Source organism: Amblyomma mixtum, chromosome 2, assembly GCF_055824585.1.
Source record: "Amblyomma mixtum isolate Tamu chromosome 2, ASM5582458v1, whole genome shotgun sequence".
Classification (NCBI taxonomy): Eukaryota; Metazoa; Arthropoda; class Arachnida; order Ixodida; family Ixodidae; genus Amblyomma; species Amblyomma mixtum.
Window position 1 is genome coordinate 169,953,104 of NC_143013.1, and position 14,653 is coordinate 169,967,756.

A 14,653-nucleotide genomic window follows, 5' to 3' on the forward strand; every position below is an offset into this window, starting at 1 on the left:
CGATCCCGCATGGCAGGGTATCATTGTGACCCTGACGCACGGCCAGCCCGTATGTATTTTAGAGAAGTATACACAAGTTTCTGGAAGAACAAAAGCTAATAGTGGAGGTTCCTGAGTGGTTACCAAGGCGGGAACCCCTCGTAACTTTAAGAGAATTTTAACCTAAGTCAGGCCGACTCTTTGGGATCCTGGCTAACTCCGTATAGTGTATGTACATTTTATTATGTTCTGTTTTGTAATGTCAAAGCCCGGCAATAAAGAAAAAAAAAGGTGTAGCTCAGTGGTAGAGCGCTCGCTTCGCATGTGAGAGGCCCCGGGTTCAAACCCCGGCACCTCCAATGCTCTAAAGCATTTTCATTTTTTTTATACTCTGATTCAAACATATACGGAACGGATCCAAACCGATTAGTGCTGAAATGCTAGCTCTCGTACGTAGGTAGCTTACGGCTGTCGGGAATAAAAGTTGCGCGGCGGATGAGGGCAACAGGGAAATCTCCGACAGTGACAGTGCCGTGATGCGGTGCAAATAAACCTTGTTTGTCGTGGGAATGCAGCACGTACCCGCAAAAGGTATGATTGGAGGAAAAAAGGGCGGACGTGGTGTACAGGGGGTGTAGCTCAGTGGTGGAGCGCTCGCTTCGCATGTGAGAGGCCCCGGGTTCAAACCCCGGCACCTCCAATGCTCTAAAACATTTTCATTTTTTTTATTCTCTGATTGAAACATATACGGAACGGATCCACGCCGATAAGTGCTGAAATGTTCGCTCTCGTTTGTAGGTAGCTTACGGCTGTCGGGAATAAAAGTTGCGCGGCGGATGAGGGCAACAGGGAAATCTACGACAGTGACAGTGCCGTGATGCGATGCAAAGAAACCTTGTCTGACGTGGGAATGCAGCATGTACCCGCAAAAGGTATGATTGGAGGGAAAAAGAGCGGACGTGGTGTACAGGGGGTGTAGCTCAGTGGTAGAGCGCTCGCTTCGCATGTGAGAGGCCCCGGGTTCAAACCCCGGCACCTCCAATGCTCTAAAGCATTTTCATTTTTTTTATTCTCTGATTCAAACATATACGGAACGGATCCACGCCGATTAGTGCTGAAATGTTCGCTCTCGTAAGTAGTTAGCTTACGGCTTTTGGGAATAAAAGTTGCATGGCGGATGAGGGCAACAGGGAAATCTCCGACAGTGACAGTGCCGTGATGCGATGCAAAGAAACCTTGTTTGTCGTGGGAATGCAGCACGTACCCTCAAAAGGTATGATTGGAGGAAAAAAGGGCGGACGTGGTGTACAGGGGGTGTAGCTCAGTGGTAGAGCGCTCGCTTCGCATGTGAGAGGCCCCGGGTTCAAACCCCGGCACCTCCAATGCTCTAAAGCATTTTCATTTTTTTTATTCTCTGATTCAACCATATACGGAACGGATCCACGCCGATTAGTGCTGAAATGTTCGCTCTCGTACGTAGGTAGCTTACGGCTGTCGAGAATAAAAGTTGCGCGGCGGATGAGGGCAACAGGGAAATCTCCGACAGTGACAGTGCCGTGATGCGATGCAAAGAAACCTTGTTTGACGTGGGAATGCAGCACGTACTCGGGTTCAAACCCCGGCACCTCCAATGCTCTAAAGCATTTTCATTTTTTTTTATTCTCTGATTCAAACATATACGGAACGGATCCACGCCGATTAGTGCTGAAATGTTCGCTCTCTTTCGTAGGTAGCTTACGGCTGTCGGGAATAAAAGTTGCTTGGCGGATGAGGGCAACAGGGAAATCTCAGACAGTGACAGTGCCGTGATGCGATGCAAAGAAACCTTGTTTGTCGTGGGAATGCAGCACGCACCCGCAAAAGGTATGATTGGAGGAAAAAAGGGCGGACGTGGTGTACAGGGGGTGTAGCTGAGGAGCGCAAAAAAGTTCCACTATCTTTTACTACATCACACATTGTCCTGATTCCCAAAACAGATGACCCGGAGAAGCGCTAGTTGGTGGGCTCTTATCGGCCGATAAGCCTCACCAACGTAGATTACAAGATACATATGAAAGTTCTAGCATAGAGATTACAGGGCGTAATCAAAACATTGGTTGGACCACACCAGACTTGTGGCATCAAAGGACGGAGCATCGCGACAAACATACACGTTGCACGTAGCATACTGGAATGCTGTGACGCCCTTGGGGTGCGCATTGCAATGATTCAGTTGGATCTTGCGAAGGCCTTCGATCGGGTTTCACATGACGTTCTTTTTTGCATTCTTGACCATTTTAACGTAGGGCGCGTTGTAGCGGAAGGCGTGAGAATGGCTTATGCGAACTGCAGCACGCGAGTAATCGTAAATAGGGAGTTGACCGACCGAATAGAAGTTAATTCTTCAGTGAGGCAGGGATGCCCTCTTTCGCCTCTACTGTTCGCGACTTACATAGAGCCACTCTGCTTGGCCATAATTAACAGTAACCGTATTTCCGGCTTTCAACTGCAGTCATCCCATATGAAAGTCCTCGCCTATGCAGATGATGTTGCCATTTTTTGCTCAAACAAGGACAGTGTTACTGAAGTTACCAGCCTAGTCGAAAAGTACTGTCAACAAACTGGCTGCCTGATAAACTGGGACAAGAGCTGTGGGTTTTGGCACGGTAATTGGGATGATGCACCGGAACACTTCTGTCGGTTGCAGTGGTCAAAACTGCCAACGCGGTATCTTGGCGTTCCTCTCGAATGTTATCGGGATCCCAATGACTGCTGGAACGATGAAGCGTCAAGGGCGAAGGAGAAGGCCGACTCGTGGCAAGGGAGGCAGCTATCAATGTTTTCGCGCGTCTCTGTCTGTAACATTTTCCTTGTGTCAAAGATATGGTACCTAATGAATGTATTGAGTGCATCCCGAGCCAATATTCAAAGGATTCACCGTGTCTTTGCTGTTTTTGTCTGGGCGTCGACATGGGAGCGATCCAGTCGCACCAATTTGTTTATTCCTGTCAAAGGTGGTCGCCTTGGTCTTGTTCATTTGTTTTTACGCCAGGTTGTATCACGATTTATGTTCCTCCGTGACCAGTCGGACAGTTTTTTGCGGACTGTTATTCAGCTGCGATTGCAGAGGCTGCTTCCTGAAATTGTGGTGTCTTCGAGTGAGAATATGCGTGGTTCCGTCGTGGGGTACATGAGAGAGGTTGTACTCTCGTTCAAGCTTCTGCAAGTGCGGTTTTCTCTTGACTACTTGAGTAAAGTTTCAAAGAAAAAGCTGTATAAGGAATTAGTGGATGTAATGATGCCAATTCCTCTTTACCGAAGCCTGCACCTTGTGAGTCCAGGGCAGGATGTTTTAAAACGAGTTAAAAGCATGCCAGTTAACCCATCTATGAAAACGTTTTTCCACCAGTTACATTCAAATACGCTCCCTGTTAAAACATTGCTGAACGAAAAGGGGATTTTCATCCCCTGGACAACTAACTGTATCCTATGCAAGAAACCCGAGACAATAGAACACGTATTCCTGGATTGTTGGACCCCATCTTTCACTGGGACGTCCTCCAAAGAACTATCAAGAAAGATCTACCCCTGGACCCCTACGGTATTAGATTTTTGCACATCCAAAATGAAACAGGAGTGCCCTATGACTTACTGATGCTGGTCAGCGTCCACAGCTTGTGGAAAACCAGAATGCAGGTGCGGCATGCAGATGTAAACGTGCGGTCTGTGCGAGAAAACTTCATCGCAAGTGTCGTGTGCCTGAGAGAAGTATACCGGGCACGAGCTGAACAGCCTGACTGGCTCTCTGTACTAGATGACTTGGCTGTATTGAAAAGATTTTAATCACCCTTGTATCAGCCGCATTGGGCTGAGGTGTTTTACATTTTTTTTTGTAATTTTGGTTCTGTGTCAAAATCGGCAATAGAGAAAAAAAAAGGGGTGTAGCTCAGTGGTTGAGCGCTCGCTTCGCATGTGAGAGGCCCCGGGTTCAAACCCCGGCACCTCCAATGCTCTAAAGCATTTTCATTTTTTTTATTCTCTGATTCAAACATATAAGGAACGGATCCACGCCGATTAGTGCTGAAATGTTCGCTCTTGTACGTAGTTAGCTTACCGCTGTCGGGAATAAAAGTTGCGCGGCGGATGAGGGCAACAGGGCAATCTCCGATAGTGACAGTGCCGTGATGCTATGCTGAAGCGGTGACCAAGATTATTAGTGTCGGTGAGCTGGTAGTGAAAAAAGGCCGCTGCTTGGTGATTGACCCGGCCAACCAAGACGTGCGACTGAAACTTCACTGGCTGCTACACAACGTGCCAGACGAGGATGTTCGGGCTGCCTTTGCGCCGTACGGAAGAGTGACGGAAGTTGCCCGCCAGCGCTGGCGCGTGAGTGGTATGTCAGAAAAAGGCTCTACTACAGTCACGCTGCAGTTGAGAGCTGACGTGAAGCTGGACGACCTGCCGTACCAGCTGAACGTTAGCGGTGAGCTGGCGTTCGTTGTTGTGCCGGGCAGACCATCGTTGTGCCTACGCTGTCGGAGTAAGGGGCACATGCGTAAGACGGTCAGTGTGCCCGCACTTAGGCGAGCGTTACCGGCCCCGGTACAGGAGTAGACTCGGCTGAGTTGCTGATGGACGAGGCTGATGCGGAAGATGCAGCCCGTGCAGACGGGCAACCAGCAGCGAGGGAAGGGGCGCCGCTTACGTTTTTGACGAAGCAGAAGGCGACGTCAAGTGAGGTACCGGCGAGTGTAGTACAAGTGCAGAGTGCCTTTCAACAGGATGGCGATGGCGCGCCGAAGGGCGCGACAGAAGCCGCGGCCGAAGCTCTGGAGAGCGCTGAACCTGCCATCACCGAAGCCATGGACTTCACTCAAGAGGCTGGCCCCCTAACAGCTGGGAAACACTCCCGCGAGGAAAGCGCCGGCGAAAAGACGAATCATATACGGAAGGGATCCACGCCGATTAGTGCTGAAATGTTCGCTCTCGTACGTAGGTAGCTTACGGCTGTCGGGAATAAAAGTTGCGTGGCGGATGAGGGCAACAGGGAAATCTCAGACAGTGACAGTGCCGTGATGCGATGCAAAGAAACCTTGTTTGTCGTGGGAATGCAGCACGCACCCGCAAAAGGTATGATTGGAGGAAAAAAGGGCGGACGTGGTGTACAGGGGGTGTAGCTCAGTGGTAGAGCGCTCGCTTCGCATATGAGAGGCCCCGGCTTGAAAGCCCGGCACCTCCAATGCTCTAAATCATTTTCATTTTTTTTATTCTCTGATTCAAACATATACGGAACGGATCCACGCCGATTAGTGCTGAAATGTTCGCTTTCTTTTGTAGGTAGCTTACGGCTGTCGGGAATAAAAGTTGCGCGGCGGATGAGGGCAACAGGGAAATCTCCGACGGGGACAGTGCCGTGATGCCATGCAAAGAAACCTTGTTTGTCGTGGGAATGCAGCACGTTCCTGCAAAAGGTATGATTGGAAGAAAAATGGGCGCACGAGGTGTACAGGGGGTGTAGCTCAGTTTCAGCGCGATAGTCATGCGCGATTGGGCAGAGTATATATGTCAGTTGATCTTGTTCCCTTATGCTCTAGTTATCATGTACAACCGGTGACTTTCAGTGATCATTGTCTTGTGAGTGCCACTTTTGGAAAAAAGAGCAGGAAAGCACGCTTTAACTGGCACGTGTGGAAACTGAATGCTAAAATTTTGGAGGATGAAGAGTTCGTGATGAAAATTAAAACTGATTTTGAGAACATTCTTATTGCCCAACCAGTTTCTTTTGCAATGGAATGGGAAAGATTCAAAGAGCAGGTGAAGCTTAAACCAATAGAAAGGAGCAGTGTGATTAGGTATAAAGAGAAAGAAAAAGAAAGAACCCTGCACGCTGAACTGGAATGCTTGCTGAACATGGAAAGCACAGCTCCTTGAATGTTCACAAAAGAAATCAGAGATGTGAAAGCGAACTGGAACTCAATGACACAGAAAAATATAAAGCTGCTGTCGTACGTGCAAGGCCCGGAAAATTGTGGGCAGGCGAAACGCCTATAAAGCGAGCGCTCGCGGACGAAAAACTGTACGCTTGACAGAAAGAAATAAGAAAGATAAGATACGGAGACGCAATTACCAGCGATCCAGGAGATATTCAGGAAAGCACGCTTTAACTGGCACCTGTGGAAACTGAATGCTAAACTTTTGGAGGATGAAGAGTTCGTGATGAAAATTAAAACTGATTTTGAGAACATTCTTATTGCCCAACCAGTTTCTTTTGCAATGGAATGGGAAAGATTCAAAGAGCAGGTGAAGCTTAAACCAATAGAAAGGAGCAGTGTGATTAGGTATAAAGAGAAAGAAAAAGAAAGAACCCTGCACGCTGAACTGGAATGCTTGCTGAACATGGAAAGCACAGCTCCTTGAATGTTCACAAAAGAAATCAGAGATGTGGAAGCGAACTGGAACTCAATGACACAGAAAAATATAAAGCTGCTGTCGTACGTGCAAGGCCCGGAAAATTGTGGGCAGGCGAAACGCCTATAAAGCGAGCGCTCGCGGACGAAAAACTGTACGCTTGACAGAAAGAAATAAGAAAGATAAGATACGGAGACGCAATTACCAGCGATCCAGGAGATATTCAGGAGATATTCAGGAAAGCACGCTTTAACTGGCACCTGTGGAAACTGAATGCTAAACTTTTGGAGGATGAAGAGTTCGTGATGAAAATTAAAACTGATTTTGAGAACATTCTTATTGCCCATTCAGTTTCTTTTGCAATGGAATGGGAAAGATTCAAAGAGCAGGTGAAGCTTAAACCAATAGAAAGGAGCAGTGTGATTAGGTATAAAGAGAAAGAAAAAGAAAGAACCCTGCACGCTGAACTGGAATGCTTGCTGAACATGGAAAGCACAGCTCCTTGAATGTTCACAAAAGAAATCAGAGATGTGGAAGCGAACTGGAACTCAATGACACAGAAAAATATAAAGCTGCTGTCGTACGTGCAAGGCCCGGAAAATTGTGGGCAGGCGAAACGCCTATAAAGCGAGCGCTCGCGGACGAAAAACTGTACGCTTGACAGAAAGAAATAAGAAAGATAAGATACGGAGACGCAATTACCAGCGATCCAGGAGATATTCAGAACGCCTTTGTGGACCACTTCACAGAACTTTTTAGTAACAAGCGCCAGACTGTTGAAGGTTTTCATGTAAACTTCTTACAATTGATGCCAACACTTGACGATGAAATCAAGCAGCGCCTAGAGCTGCCAATTACCTTACAGGAGATAGAAAAAGCAATAGACGACCTACCATCTGGGAAAGCCCCTGGGCCAAATGGGTTCAGTGCTATATTCTTCAAAACATTCAACACTACGTCGCTCAACTGATGCTCAAAGTATTAACAGAAGCTTATGAATATAATCAAGCTACATTGTATTTTACTACCTCCCACATTGTTTTAATTCCCAAAATACTGATGACACGGAGAAACGTATGTTGGTGGGGTCCAATAGACCAATCAGCCTCACAAATGTGGATTACAAGGTGTTTATGAAGATTTCAGCCAGCAGATTGCAAAGTGTAACCGCCAAGTTAGTTGGGCCGCATCAAACCTGTGGCATCAAAGGTCGCAGCATTGCAGCAAATATACAGGTTGCACGAAGCGTATTAGAATGCGATGACGCGCTTGGCAGTCAAGTAGCTATGATGCAGCTAGGTTTTGCAAAAGCTTTCGACCGTGTTTCTCATGACATTCTTTTCTCTATTCTAGAGCATGCCAACCAGGGTAGCGTAATGGTTGGTTGGTTTATGGGGTTTAACGTCCCAAAGCGACTAAGGCTATGAGAGACGCCGTAGAGGAGGGCTCCGGAAATTTTCACCACCTGGGGTTCTTTACGTGCACTGACATTGCACAGTACACGGGCCTCTAGAATTTCTCCTCCAAAAAAATTCAGCCGCCGCGGCCGGGATCGAACCCGCGTCTTTCGGGCCAGCAGCCGAGCACCATAACCGCTCAGCCACCGCGGCGGGAGGGTAGCGTAATAGTAGAAGGGGTAAAAATGGCTTACGCAAATTGTTCCGTCGATTGATTTCTCCAGTATGGATCGCTGTCTCGGTAGAATCCAAGTGGAGCTCCGAGGTAACTGACGGGGGTCATGACAAAGCTAACACTGGCGAAAGTGCCAGGGTTCACAGACCAGTCGCCATGCCAGAATCCCAAGCATTTTACCAAGTTAACTGAGCTTCCGCCTCCAACACAAAAATTTCTTCCTGTTTCCACAACTTGTGTGTTGTAATCTGTAGAAAAAACCGGGACATCATCAGCACTTTCACTACTGCTTGTTTTAGTTTGAAACCTCGTATTTGCCCATGATTCAAGATGCTTAACCAAAGGGTTCTGAATACAAACTATGAGGGGAGAGAAGGGGCAGCCCTGGCGTACTGATCGCTGTACTTCAATTCTCTCTCCCACGGATTTGTTTACTATCAGCCGGGTTGTGCAGGCATCATAAGCCATTCCCACTCCCTCTTTAATAACATACCTGACATCAACATGGTCTAGTATACAGAGAAGAACATCATTGGGCACTTTATCGAAAGCCATCTAAAAATCAATATGGAGCTTTGCTACTCCATCTCGTGCAGAATCGCAACATTCTAGGATACTACGAGCGACGTGAATGTTGGCGAAAATGGAACTGCTTTTTTTTTCGCATGTTTGGTGGTCTCCCACAATTTCCTTCATCACGGTTTGTAGTCTTTTAGGTAGTACTTTCGTCAAAATCTTGTAATCAACATTGGTGAGACTTATTGGTCGGTACGATTTGACAATACGCAGCTTATTCATGTCCTCTGTCTTTGGAATTAAAACTGTGTGGGATGAAGCAAAGGATGGAGGCAGCGCTTTGAGTTCATACGCTTCGTGAAAGACCACTTGGAAAACTGGCGACCGCAGTCTTTTACATGTTTTGTGAAAGGGTGCGCTAATCCCTTCTGGCCCCGGCGACTTCCCGGGATTTGGGTTTTCAATTGCACTGTTCACTTCTTGCAGCGTGATAGGCTGTTCCAAGCATTGTTTTATCGTCTCATCGAGCCGCGGCAGTAAGGTTATGCCGGTATCAGTTATGCGGTATCATTTTCTGACCATTGTTTGTTTCAATGGAGTATAAGGATCGCTAAGAAGCGGAATAGTTTTTCGTGGGAAATGTAGACGCATTTTATAACCAAACTTTAAAAGAAGAAATATCAAAAATAGAACCAAGTAGAAACATGAGTATATGGCAGCAGTGGGAGCTCACTAAAGAAACTTTGAAAGTAAAAGCAATAGAAAGAACTACGTCTATACATCATGAGGCGAAACAACAGGAAACAGAGCTAAAGGCACTGCTTCAGAAGATGCTAAAACAAGAATGCCGAGCGCCTCGTAAATGGATAGAGGACATAAGAAAAACCAAACAAAAGCTAGAGCTAATCGAAGAAAAATGTGATCGGGGAGCGCTGGTGAGGGCAAACGCAGGAGAGACAGCTGCAGGGGAAGTGCCAACGACACGAGCGCTTGGTTTAGAAAAAACCCGCGCCGAAAGAAACCCCATTAACGAAATCGAATGGAGAGGTGTTTTAACAACGAAGATCGATCACATCAAAGCAGCCTTTTTTGAGCATTATCCGGTGCTCTTCGGATCGCATCTGGTAGATTATCACATTAAGGAGGTGTTCCTAGCTGTGATACCGCGTCTTGACGGCGAAACAAAAGAGATCGGAGCAGGACATCACTGAAGCGAAGTGGACGAAGCAATCGACACTTTAAACCCTAGGTAAGTCGACTTGACCGGACGGGTTCAGCGCGGCATTCTACAAAGAATTTAAACATGTAATTTCTCCGGTCTTGAATGTAATCTCTAATGAAGCCTTTAAAGTAAAAGCACTGCCACCGTCCTATGTGTCGTCCACTGTGCTGGTTCCCAAAACGGACGACATAGATTACGTCTGGTTACAGCACACCGACCAATAGCACTGACTAACGTCGAGTGCAAAATTTTCATAAAGGTTTTGGCGCGAAGGTTGCAGACCGTGATTCATTACTTGGTTGGCCCCCGTGACACGTGCGAAATTAAAGGGCGACCATTTTTTCCATTATTCACGTAACGCACAGTGTCTTAGAATGCTGTGATGACACTAATGGTCAGGTAGCTATTCTCCAAATCGATCAAGAAACGGCATTTGACTGCGTCACCCATGAACTTTTGTTTGGTGTATTAGGCCACGTGAATGTCGGTTCTGTTATCCGCGAGGGTGGGGCCCTGGCATACCGGAACTGCACGACAGGATTGATTGTTAACAAGAGTTTGGGGGCCCCCATTAGCGTGCAATGTTCGGTGCGCCAGGGCTGCCCCCTCAGCCCCCTTTCATTTTGTATTTATGTAGAAAAACTTTGTTTGAAAGTACTGAAAAACAGGAGCATTAATGGATTCAGTTTACAAGCAGCTGAAGTAAAGGTCCTGGCGTACGCAGATGACATTGTTGTGTTTGTGGTTGAAGAGAGAGGCATAAGCGAGGCTGTTAAATGTGTACGCGAATTCAGCCAAGTTACATGGAGCGGGGATAATTGGTCGAAGTGCCTCGGGTTTTGGCATTGAAGGTGGCCATCTACGCCTCAGCGGTTCGCCGGTGTTCCTTGGACAACGACACCAGATAAGTACTTGGGCGTTCCGCTCGATGCTTACCGAGAGAGTGAACAGTATTGGAAAGGACAGGTCAAAGAGCTATGGGAGAGTGCGGATAAGTGGAAAGGAACAACCTGGTCGTTTTTTGCCAGAGCCACTGTTTGCAACTTGTTCTTTATCAGCAGGCTCTGGTATGTAAAGCAGGTGTTGCACTGTTCACGGTTAGCATATAAAAGGTACACAGGATTTTTGCCGCTTTATCTGTTCGTCCGAATGAGAGCGCTGCAGCCGTACCAACCTGTTCCGACGGGTACAAGACGGAGGGCTGGGATTGGGCCATTTGTTTTTGCGGCAGCTGAGCAATCGTTTTTTTGTTTCTTCGCGACACAAGAGAACCTTTCTTGCGCACCGTATGCCAAGTTAGGTTGCGGCACCTGCTGCCGGAGTACGTAGTCGCACCTGCTGAGGTTTACGATAGGATCAGTGGTTTGTGCCGGGAAATCGCAGCGAGTGCAAGATTCCTTTCCACGCGGTTCTCAAATGATTTTGTGTCAACTGTGAAACGGAAGAAACTGTACCGAGCTTTGTGCGACATAGTTTTCCAAGTGCCCTTGTACAGGGCCGTGTGCAGGGGAGGCCCAGGCAGAGGTGTTTTAAAAAGGGTGGAGAAAATGCAGGCGCCACCAGAAGTAAAAACCTTTTATTTTATATTTACACACCGAGGCGCTACAGGTTAAAAGTTTTTAGAGGGAAAGGATTTCTTTTTAACGTGCGGAACTAACTGCTTTTGCATTGCTGGGAAGGGGTTTATTTTTGGGATATTTTACAAAGGACCATAAAGAAAGAGCTACTACTTGACGCGCAGGGAATTCGTTATTTCGGCACTGATAATGACGGTGAGGTACCATTTGATCTCATAATGCTCTTGCGTCTCCACTGTATATGGCGTTCAAGAAAGGCAGGCTATCATTGTGGTACAGATGCAGCACCTGCCCGGATTTACTTTCGGGAAAGAATGGACTGGTTTCTTGCCATCCAGCAAGCCGCTGCGGAGCCTCCCGAGTGAATCTCAAGACTAGAGCGAATGTGTATGCAAAAGGAATTTTGATCTGAGGACGCCAGACTCCTGATGACTGACCACGTCAGTGTCGTATGTACAGTCGTCAGCACGCTTAACACGAACAACGGAAAGCGTGGCCGGGACCGGCTTGGACTGACGCCAGCGCCGCGAAGTGTTGCGCTCTGTTGCAGAGATAATATCTCGGTATGGTTGCCGTGGATGACGATAGCTGGAGCGCAGCTCGATTTGACTACTCACCTTGTTCTTTCACTTGTATCGAGCCTGCGCGGTGAGTGCGCTCACTTGACTGTATCGCGACTTTTCCCTTCTGGCCGCGGGCGCGGAAAACACGTTACGGTTTGCTTATCTCCAAAAAGCGTTCAAGTGGCGGCTTCAGACCGCTCGAGCGCTTTTCCAGGTCGGCCTCAAAGCCGGTGACAGAAATAAAGATTCGGAAAAGCAGAGCAAACGTGGGTTTGTGGCGTTTGTAAGGATTGGAGAATAAATTTTCAAATTCGGTGGCATCGTTGCGCACGCTCTTCATTTCTCATATTCTAGGACAGAGTGCATCGCTGTGATCTGACAGGTTAGTGTCCGGCTTCCAGTTTCGCCCACGCTGCACTGGAGATCTAGTGCGGGTGCGTACGAGCTGCTCGTGTCATGAGCAAAAAAGGCACGTCGATGCAATTGAAACTAAGATTTTAATGTCTGGTTATTAGCGAGAAGCGCCAACAAAACCAAAACGAGCCGAGTTTGAGCACAAGCACAAAATAGGAACCAGAGGGTGCTGTTGCAGCCTAGTTGGTTGAACATTATTAACAGGGAACAGCGCCCGTCCTGTGCTTGCGCTGTTCCCTAAAAAGATAGGAAAAAACCAGTCCTGGTTTCAACGAGAAATAAAGGATGGAGAACTTGTCGGAAGCAAAAAGAGGAAAAAATAAAGAAAATAAAACATGGTACAAAGAGAATTCTGCCTAACTGACCATCTAGTAGCGCGTATTCCCGCCATGTGTGCTCTTCACTGCGTCCATTCGCTCAGGCAGCGAATTGTAAAGCGCATTAACCGCACCTCTACTAGCCCGCAAGAGCTCCCAGTGTTCTTTTAGGGCGATCCAGAACTGATCCGCCGTTGTGCAACTCGAATCCAAGAGCTTCGAAAGGTTCAATTTCTTCATGCCCCAAACATTTTCAGTTATGCTTAGATCGAGGCTACGGCTGGGCCACTCAAGCTGCATGATCGCTTGGCGATCTAGGAACTCCTGTGAAACTCGTGCAGTGTGCATGGGGCGCGATCGTGGTGAGACCAGAAGAATCCCTCCGGGAAGTGCCCAACCAGCACGTAGGGCATGAGCACAGCTCGAATGTGTCCACGTAGGAGTCCGCTGTCATAAGGCCTGGAATTCTGTGAATGGGTCCCAGGCCCTGGTGGCTGACCACACCCCAAACGTTCACGGCTGTGCGTCCACTTGTGGGCACGTCCCAGACGTACCGGTCATCGTAACTGAAAAATAAAAAAAATGGCAATGGTTTAGCTCTGGTTTAACCTGGAGGATTGCGAAAGCAACGAAGAGAGAGGGATGGAGAGCGCGCGGCCCGGGCACGCTAGCAATGCGCCGTTACAGCGCATGCGCAACTGGCGAGCACGGCGGGGGCACCTCTGTGATGGCTATGTGATACTCCGACGTTCTCGGCGCGCGAAAGCGCGGCGGTTGTGGTTGGACACGTCACGTTGGCGAGGCTGCTCCGGGCTGAAATTCGGCCCCCTGTACTGCAGCCGCGGCAACGCGAGACAGCGCTCGGCGACAAGCGGCGCGCATGCACAGAAATCCATTCGTCCGGCCTGCTGCATACAAATAGCGGCTACGCGATCAGCAGACGACGCGCCCGGTGCATTTTCAGGTCGCGGCTTCGACGCGCCCGGCGCAGAATAAGCACATGTCCATTTCGACGCCAGCACCGTCACAGCGCGCCGAAGCCGCCGATGACGTCGGTGGTCAAGCAGCGTCGGAGTACAGATGGCCTCGCTTTGGCCAACGTGACGTGGAAGTGCCGCGCGCGCGCGTTACGTCGGAGCATACCACAGCCCGAGTCACCCGCGCAGCGACGGCGGCGGCGCACCAGCTGTGCGCCGTCCTCGCGCATGCTCAGTATGGCCTGTTACACTACCCTCTATTTCTTTCAGTTCGGCCATTTGGCTGTAGGTATTTTGTGCTTCTTTCCTAGTTTAGTCCACTCAAACTAAAACTTTGCTTTCTGTATTGCAGGTGGAATCTACAATGAGTGCCGCTCTGTGCCTTGTAAGCAGGAGGCGGTGTTAATGGAGCCATGAACGTTTCTTTTCAGATGACTAGCGTTGGCCTTATTATGTACTGAACCTCAAGTGTGGAGAGGAAAACGTCGTCTTGTATTTCTGCAGAGGTGAGCCATCATGGCGAATCTACCAGTGGGAAAGACAAGACGAGAATGGAGACATCACAGTCGCTGAGTCCCGACCAAAGTTTATTGAAGTCAATAGGGAATACATGAAGAAGCCAAGCAACACTAAAACCACACAATGACAAATAAGCATACATGACAACATGAGTCAAAAATTGCCCTGAACATTCCCCTGATCGAGATAGTCCAACTCGTTGTGTGTTAACGTGATAGGAAACGCGCTTGCACACTCGTCACCGATCCGTAAGGTGTGTCTAGCCTCAATAATCTCCCATTTAATCTTCTCTGAATTTACTGCAAAAATGCATGCTGCCAAAAGGAAAGGGTAGCAGCCTTCACATTCCTCGCAATATACAGCCAAGTTAGAACCCCTACCCTCTTGTGCCCCTGTAATCTTGCATTGACACACCTTACAGTTTGACCTATATAGACCTGACCACAAGATACAGTATCTGATATCATGTTCATTTTAAAAGGTACATATACATATCTGTCCACATGTTTACTTTTCTCGAGCCACATTCACAGAATTATTCTTAACAATT

General features: G+C 48.1%; 5 non-coding genes across 5 annotated transcripts; all 5 read left to right on the plus strand.

Moving 5' to 3' along the window:
- The first annotated feature begins 266 nt into the window (after window positions 1-266).
- On the plus strand, window positions 267-338 carry TRNAA-CGC (transfer RNA alanine (anticodon CGC)). The gene has a single exon. It is a non-coding gene; the product is annotated as a tRNA-Ala (tRNA).
- Window positions 339-607: 269 nt separating this feature from the next.
- On the plus strand, window positions 608-679 carry TRNAA-CGC (transfer RNA alanine (anticodon CGC)). The gene has a single exon. It is a non-coding gene; the product is annotated as a tRNA-Ala (tRNA).
- Window positions 680-948: 269 nt separating this feature from the next.
- Window positions 949-1,020, plus strand: TRNAA-CGC (transfer RNA alanine (anticodon CGC)). The gene has a single exon. It is a non-coding gene; the product is annotated as a tRNA-Ala (tRNA).
- Window positions 1,021-1,289: 269 nt separating this feature from the next.
- Window positions 1,290-1,361, plus strand: TRNAA-CGC (transfer RNA alanine (anticodon CGC)). The gene has a single exon. It is a non-coding gene; the product is annotated as a tRNA-Ala (tRNA).
- Window positions 1,362-3,893: 2,532 nt separating this feature from the next.
- TRNAA-CGC (transfer RNA alanine (anticodon CGC)) lies at window positions 3,894-3,965 on the plus strand. The gene has a single exon. It is a non-coding gene; the product is annotated as a tRNA-Ala (tRNA).
- The last annotated feature ends 10,688 nt before the right edge of the window (window positions 3,966-14,653 follow it).